The sequence below is a fragment of the Triticum urartu genome, chromosome 3 (assembly GCF_003073215.2).
Source record: "Triticum urartu cultivar G1812 chromosome 3, Tu2.1, whole genome shotgun sequence".
NCBI lineage: Eukaryota > Viridiplantae > Streptophyta > Magnoliopsida > Poales > Poaceae > Triticum > Triticum urartu.
Genome location: NC_053024.1, coordinates 473603515 through 473611745, shown reverse-complemented (window position 1 = coordinate 473611745; position 8231 = coordinate 473603515).

Below are 8231 nucleotides of genomic sequence, written 5' to 3'. Positions count from 1 at the left end.
GCCGCTTCATCGTCTCCATGGCGGACGCTTGCCGCGCCCGCGTCGAGCGTCGAGCGTTGAGCTGCCCTCGCCACCCATGTTGCTCAGACGACCCTTGTCGGTGGGCACCCCATCGCTCTCCATCGCCTGCCGCCAACACCGCCCCCGGACCGGTGGGGAACGAGCAGCAAGCATCCTCGCTACACCCTTCGGTGCGACAGGACGGCCACAACGCCACTCCATCACTGACTCCTGCTAGTTCGCCATCTCACGCTCGTCGCGTTCCCACAGACGCATGGGCCGCGCTCCTCATGGCTCATGAGATCATGCGCTACCGCCCAGTTCACGACCTCTACGAGGATTGGCTTGACCGCATCGCCGAGCTTGTCCGTCCCGCAGGAGGCTCCCTTGCGCCGTCCCACTCTCTGCCTCGCCCTCCGCCAGCCACGGGCGACGCAGCTCATGAAGCACCTCCACCACCTCTGCACCAAGACGACGCCTAGCGCCAAGGCACGCGGCTCCACGGAACGACCCACCGCGTCCAGCGCCCGCGCATGAAGAAAGAAGTTGTCAAGAAGTCCCTCGACCACAAGTGAACGCTCTGCCACTCCTCGCACTGCCGTGCCAGGATCGTTTGCTGCGCAAGGCCCCGCACCGCTTGCCGTAGCGGCGCGCGGGAGCCAAGACCAAGTTCCACCTCCAAGGCAGGCCCCAGTGACCACGGTCGGCTGCCGCGCCTTAACCCCCGACCTGCGTAGCATCGCCTGGCCGGGCAAGTTCAAGCCAGATATGCTTCCTCGCTACGACGGCACCCCTGACCCCGCGGAGTTCATGCAGCTCTACGAGCTAAGCATTGAGGCGGCCAACAGCGACGAGAAAGTCATGGCGAACTGGTTTCCCATGGCCCTCAAGGATGGCGCCTGCTCCTGGCTCCTGAACCTGCCTCTAGGCTTGATTTCCTCCTGGGACGAGATGCGCAACCACTTCATCACGAACTCCCAGGGCACTCGCGACTGGCCCCCGGTCGCAGGTGACCTGTGCCGCATCAAGCAACAACCAGGAGAGATCCTACAGAAGTACATCCAGCGCTTCAACAACGCGCGAATCAAGATCCCCAAGGTGACCGACAAGGCCATCATCTCAGCGTTCTCCGATGGCGTCCGCGACGTCCAGATGAAGGAGGAGCTCACCATCCATGAGGAGCTGTGCACGACCTTGGAGCTGTTCAACATCGCGACCAAGTGTGCAAGAGCTGAGGAGGGGCTCCTCTCCCTCCTCGAGCTCCCTGCTGCGGACCCAGAGGAGAAGAAGACCAAGGCCAAGGATGTGAAGTGCAAAGGAGTGGCCGTGCTTGTGGGAGAACCAGACACCAAGCGCGGCAGAGACCAGCCCGAGTCATCCAAGGGCAGCCGACCATTCTGCGCCTTCCATAACCTGCATACCCACAACACCAGTGACTGTTAAGAGCTCAGAGCCATTCGAGAAGGACGCTTCGGTCGATGCCCCGAGCGCAGCGACCGGGGCTACGGCCGAGGAGGAGGACGTGGTGGCGGACGCTGGGACGACCATGGCCCGCGCCAGGAGTGGCGCGAGCGACCTCGTGAGGACCGCTGGCAGGATCAGCCTCGCGAAGGCGCCTGGAGGGACCAGCCTCATGAGGATCGTCCTCATGGCAACGTTGGCCTTCCTCCACTACCGCCACCACCCAGAAGGAATGATGACCACCATCAAGATGAGGGGGCTGGGGGCTTCCAGGTGTCGGTGTCAAAACCGGTGGATCTCGGGTAGGGGGTCCCGAACTGTGCGTCTAAGGTTGATGGTAACAGGAGACAGGGGACACGATGTTTACCCAGGTTTGGGCCCTCTCTATGGAGGTAATACCCTACTTCCTGCTTGATTGATCTTGATGAATAGGAGTGTTACAAGAGTTGATCTACCACGAGATCATAATGGCTAAACCCTAGAAGTCTAGCATGTATGACTATGGTATTGAGTATCCCCCTCCGGACTAAGTCCTCGGTTTATATAGACACCGGGGGGATCTAGGGTTACATAGAGTCGGTTACATAATATGGAATCTTCATAGTTATTCCCCAAGCTTGCCTTCCACGCCAAGGAGAGTCCCATCCGGACACGGGTACAGTGTTCGGTCTTCATATCTTCACAGCCCATCAGTCCGGCCCATAGATAGCAAGTCGGACACCCGAGGACCCCTTAGTCCAGAACTCCCTCAGTAGCCCTTGAACCTGGCTTCAATGACAAGCTATCCGGCACGTAGTGCTCTCTTCGGCATTGCAAGGTGGGTTCCTCCTTCCGAACTCCCGAATAGTCTTCAGCCAAATTGATTGTGTCCAGACCTGTAACACACACCGCACACAACCATAGAGAGAATATGATAACACACGAGTCCCATCCGCTGACAACTTTAGTAATGTGACGTAATATGTCTCCGTCGTATCTACTTTTCCAAACACTTTTGCCCTTGTTTTGGACTCTAACTTGTATGATTTGAATGGAACTGACCTGGACTGACGCTGTTTTCAGTAGAATTACCTTGGTGTTGTTTTATGTGCAGAAAGCAAATATTCTCGGAAAGTCCTGAAACTCCACCGAATACCTTAGAAAAAATGATAAAAAATCCTCGCCAAATATGAAGACCAGGGGGCCCACACCCTTTCCACGAGGGTGGCCCCCCCCCTAGGGCACGCCCCCTACATCATGGGCCCCCTGTTGACCCTCCGACGCCAACTCCAACTCTATATATTTGCTTTCGAGAGAAAAAATCAGAGAGAAGAAATCATCGCGTTTTACGATACGGAGCCACCGCCAAGCCCCAAAACCTCTCGAGAGGGCTGATCTGGAGTCCGTTCAGGGCTCCGGAGAGGGGGATTCGTCGCCGTCATCATCATCAACCATCCTCCATCACCAATTTCATGATGCTCACCGCCGTGCGTGAGTAATTCCATCATAGGCTTGCTGGACGGTGATGGGTTGGATGAGATTTATCATGTAATTGAGTTAGTTTTGTTAGGGTTTGATCCCTAGTATCCACTATGTTCTGAGATTGATGTTGCTATGACTTTGCTATGCTTAATGCTTGTCACTATGGCCCGAGTGCCATGATTTCAGATCTGAACCTATTATGTTTTCATGAATATATGTGAGTTCTTGATCCTATCTTGCAAGTATATAGCGCCTACTATGTGTTATGATCCGGCAACCCCGAAGTGACAATAATCGGGACCACTCCCGGTGATGACCATAGTTTGAGGAGTTCATGTATTCACTATGTGTTAATGCTTTGTTCCGGTTCTCTATTAAAAGGAGGCCTTAATATCCCTTAGTTTCCAATAGGACCCCGCTGCCACGGGAGGGTAGGACAAAAGATGTCATGCAAGTTCTTTTCCATAAGCACGTATGACTATATACGGAATACATGCCTACATTACATTGACGAACTGGAGCTAGTTCTGTGTCACCCTATGTTATGACTGTTACATGATGAACCGCATCCGGCATAATTATCCATCACTGATCCGGTGCCTACGAGTTTTCCATATACTGGTTTACGCTTATTTACTTTCCCGCTGCTACTATTACAATCACTACAAAATACCAAAAACATTACTTTTGCTGTCTTTACTTTTGTTGCCGTTACCACCACTATCATATTACTGTGCTACTAAATACTCTGCTGCAGATACTAAGTTTCCATGTGTGGTTGAATTGACAACTCAGCTGCTAATGCTTGAGAATATTCTTTGGCTCCCCTTGTGTCGAATCAATAAATTTGGGTTAAATACTCTACCCTCGAAAACTATTGCGATCCCCTATACTTGTGGGTTATCAAGACCTTTTTCTGGCGCCGTTGCTGGGGAGCATAGCTCTATTCTTTGAGTCACTTGGGATTTATATCTGCTGGACACTATGAGGAACTTGAGAGATCCAAAAAGCAAGATCTATCCCTCAACTACGAGGGGAGGTAAGGAACTGCCATCTAGCTCTGCACTTGATTCACCTTCTGTTATGAGTAAGTTAGCGACACCTACACCTGCTTCTGCTATTCGTTCTGATATGTCGCATGTTATTGATGATGCCACTTCTACTATGCATGATACTTATGATGAAACTGCTTCTATGCCTGATACTACTGTGCCCCTTAGTGAATTTCTTGAAGAACAAATTGCTAGGGCTAGAGAAAGAGAAATTGATGAAACTGAATACGATGATGATAGTGATGATGAAAATATGCCTGTTATTCCTGAAGGTTATCTTTTTGATAAAGATTCTTCTTTAGCTATTTTAGCCTGCAAAGATAGATATGAGCTTAAAAGGTTATTGATTAAATGGAACAAAGAATCACTTAGAGATAAAATGACACCTGATCCTGCTTTTGCAACTTCACCTATATGTGTTCCTGATAAGGATTATGAATTCTCTGTTGATCCAGATATAGTTACTTTGGTTGAATATGATCCTTTTTACGGCTATGAATCTGAAATTGTTGTGGCACATCTTACTAAGTTAAATGATATAGCTGCCCTGTTCACTAATGATGAGAGATCGCGTTACTTCTATATACTCAAAATATTTCTGTCCTCATTAAAGGGTGATGCTAAGATATGGTTTAATTCTCTTGATCCTGGTTGTGTGCGTAGTCCCCAGGATATGATTTATTACTTCTCTGCTAAATATTTCCCTGCTCATAAGAAACAAGCTGCTTTGAGGGAAATATACAATTTCGTGCAAATTAAAGAAGAGAGTCTCCCGCAAGCTTGGGGGAGACTTCTCAAGTTACTTAATGCTTTGCCTGATCATCCTCTTAAGAAACCTGGAATACTTGATATTTTTTATAATGGACTAACCGATGCTTCCAGAGATTACCTGGATAGTTGTGCTGGTTCTCTTTTCAGGGAAAGAACACCGGATGAAGCTGAAATTCTATTGAATAATATGTTGACAAATGAAAATAATTGGGCACCTCCTGAGCCAGCTCCCGCTCCAATTACTGAGCCTATTCCTAAACCAACTCCGAAGAAGAGAGGTGTTCTATTTCTCAGTCCCGAAGATATGCAAGAGGCAAAGAAATCTATGAAAGAAAAAGGTATTAAAGCCGAAGATGTTAAGAATTTACCTTCTATTGAAGAAATACATGGTCTTAATCTACCGGCTGTCGAAGAAACATATGAACTTGATCACTTATTTACTAAAGAACCTCCTGATCCCGATATCCCGACACAGGTAGTAAAGGTAAATTCTCTCTCTAGATTTGATGAAGGTGATATCCCTCACTATAAGTCTGCTAGGCAATGCTTTCATGAGTTTGATAATTTTATTGTCAAACAAGAAAATTTCAATGCTTATTTTGGTAGACAATTGAAATATGATTCTGATATAATTAAATACTTCGATGATTATATGGCTAATATTAGAGGTGAACTTAAACTTGTTAGCAAACATGCTTCTATGGTTACCACTCAAGTAGAACAAGTACTTAAAGCTCAAAAAGAATTGCTCCATGAAATGAATAATAAGAAAAATGATTATGTTGTTAGAGTGGCTACTAGAACTGGTAGAATGTCTCAGGAACCTTTGTATCCTGAAGGCCACCCTAAGAGAATCGAGCAAGATTCTCAGAGAAATAATATTGATGTTCCTAGTTCTTTTAAGAAGAAGAAAAAGAAAAATGATAGAACTGTGCAAACTTCTAGTGAACCTATTGCTGAACCACCTAATAATCCAAATGATATCTCTATGTCTGATGCTGAAACACAATCTAGTAATGAACATGAACCTAGTGAAAATATTAATGATGATGTTCATGATGATGCTCAACCTAGTAATGATAATGATGTAGAAATGGAACCTGCTGTTGATCTTGATAACCCACAATCAAAGAATCAACGTTATGATAAAAGAGACTTTGTTGCCAGGAAACCTGGTAAAGAAAGAGAACCTTGGGTTCAGAAACCCATGCCTTTTCCTCCGAAACCATCCAAGAAGAAGGATGATGAGGATTTTGAGCGCTTTGCTGAAATGATTAGGCCTATCTTTTTACGTATGCGATTGACTGATGTGCTCAAAACAAATCCTTATGCTAAATATATGAAAGATATCATTACTAATAAAAGAAAGATACCGGAAGCTGAAATTTCCACCATGCTTGCTAATTATACTTTTAAGGGTGGAATACCAAAGAAACTTGGAGACCCCGGAGTACCTACTATACCTTGCTCCATTAAAAGAAATTATATTAAAACTGCTTTATGTGATCTTGGAGCCGGTGTTAGTGTTATGCCTCTCTCTTTATATCGTAGACTTGACTTGAATAAGTTGACACCTACTGAAATATCATTGCAAATGGCTGACAAATCAACTGCTATACCTGTCGGTATTTGTGTGGACGTGCCTGTTGTGGTTGCAAACGTTACTATTTTAACGGACTTTGTTATTCTTGATATTCCCGAGGATGATAGTATGTCTATTATTCTTGGAAGACCTTTTCTTAATAATGCAGGGGCTGTTATTGATTGCAACAAAGGCAATGTCACTTTTCATGTTAATGGTAATGAGCATACGGTACACTTTCCCAGGAAACAACCTCAAGTTCATAGTATCAACTCCATTGGAAAAATTCCACTGATTATAATTGGAGGTTTTGAATTTCCTCTTCCTATGGTCAAAAAGAAATATGATATACTTATTATAGGGGATGTGCATATCCCCGTTGAGGTAACTTAGTGTTATTCGAAATTTCTCCGGTTTCATGATTATCAGAATGAGTTTGTTAACAAGACCTGATCAACCTTGTTAGTGGATTCTTTTTGATGAGCATGAGATGGATGAAACTAGAAGCACAACCTTCTGTACCCTCTTTATATTTTCTGTTAATTAGTAGAAATAAAGTAAAAATAGTATTTCTCTGTCTGTTTCCTGTCTTATCTGTGCAATATAAAAATATCCCGAAAATAAAAGTCCTCAGAATGCCATGCCAATTTAATATGATTTTTTCGGGAATATTTGAGGATTTACTCTGCAAAAATTACCACGGGAGGAGCTGCCACCTGGCCACGAGGGCGGTGGGCGTGCCCCCCCCATAGGGCGCGCCCCCTGCCTCGTGGGCCCACGGTGGCCCTCCTCCACCTATCCCAGCACCCATCTTCTTCCCCTGTCTCACACAAACCCGAAAAACCAACTCAAGCGCGAGTTCCAGCCACTTTTGCTGTGATTTTTGATCTCCTTGCTCAAAGCACCTCTCGCAAAACTACTTGGGGAGATTGTTCCTTGGTATGTGACTCCTCCATTGGTCCAATTAGTTTTTGTTCTACTGCTCTATTCTTTGCAAATTTGTGCTGCATAGGTGACCATGTTCTTCAGCTTGCATGTCAAATTTATATGGTTCCAAGTAGTTCTAATGCTTGATATAGGCTCTAGGCACTTGTAGGAGTAGTTACTCTCAATATTATTGAAGTTGGTTCACTTTTCTTTGAAGTTACTAAAAATTTCAGAATTTTTTCAGAGAAAAACAATATGTTTAGGAAGATGTTCCAAGGTGGTTCCTCTAAGAAGCAAGGACCTAGGATTGCTATGAGCGATGCTGACGAGGATCCACCAAGAGACGCTCCGGTACGGCCTTGCGAGTGGCCGTCGGAAAATTTTATGGACCGTGCGGGAATTAAAGAAGAATTCAAAGCATATTTGCGGAATGCCGGTCTTGAGGAATTTGAGGCCAACAAATTCCCCCAGTATCATGATCTCACAAGTTCATTTGTGAGGAGGTTTGAGTATTCATCTTCGCGTAATTCTCCTTCAGTCATGTTTGATCTTTATGATAAATCTTATAGAATGGACTTAGAGGATTTCACTCTTGCGTGCAAACTTCCATCATGGGGCAGTATTAGGGATCCCCCTAAATCTGAATTTAGAAACTTTCTTGCTAGTATAACTGTGGGGGAATCCAGAGACATAACGCAGGCTACCATAGGGAGCATTCACTTTCCTGCTATACATTATTTTGCTCCCTTTATCGGTAGATGCATAAATGCTAAGGATGAAGCATGTCACATGTGTGTCCCTGATCTTAGCATTTTTAGGAGTGTTGTGTTAGGAGACCAATCTTATCATATGGGAGCCATTGTAGCTCGTAGGTTGCATCATAATAGACATAATGGAGATTTCTTTGGAGGAATTTACGCAACCCGCTTAGCACATTTTCTTGAAATAGACATTCGTGAGGGTGATATGGAGTTGCC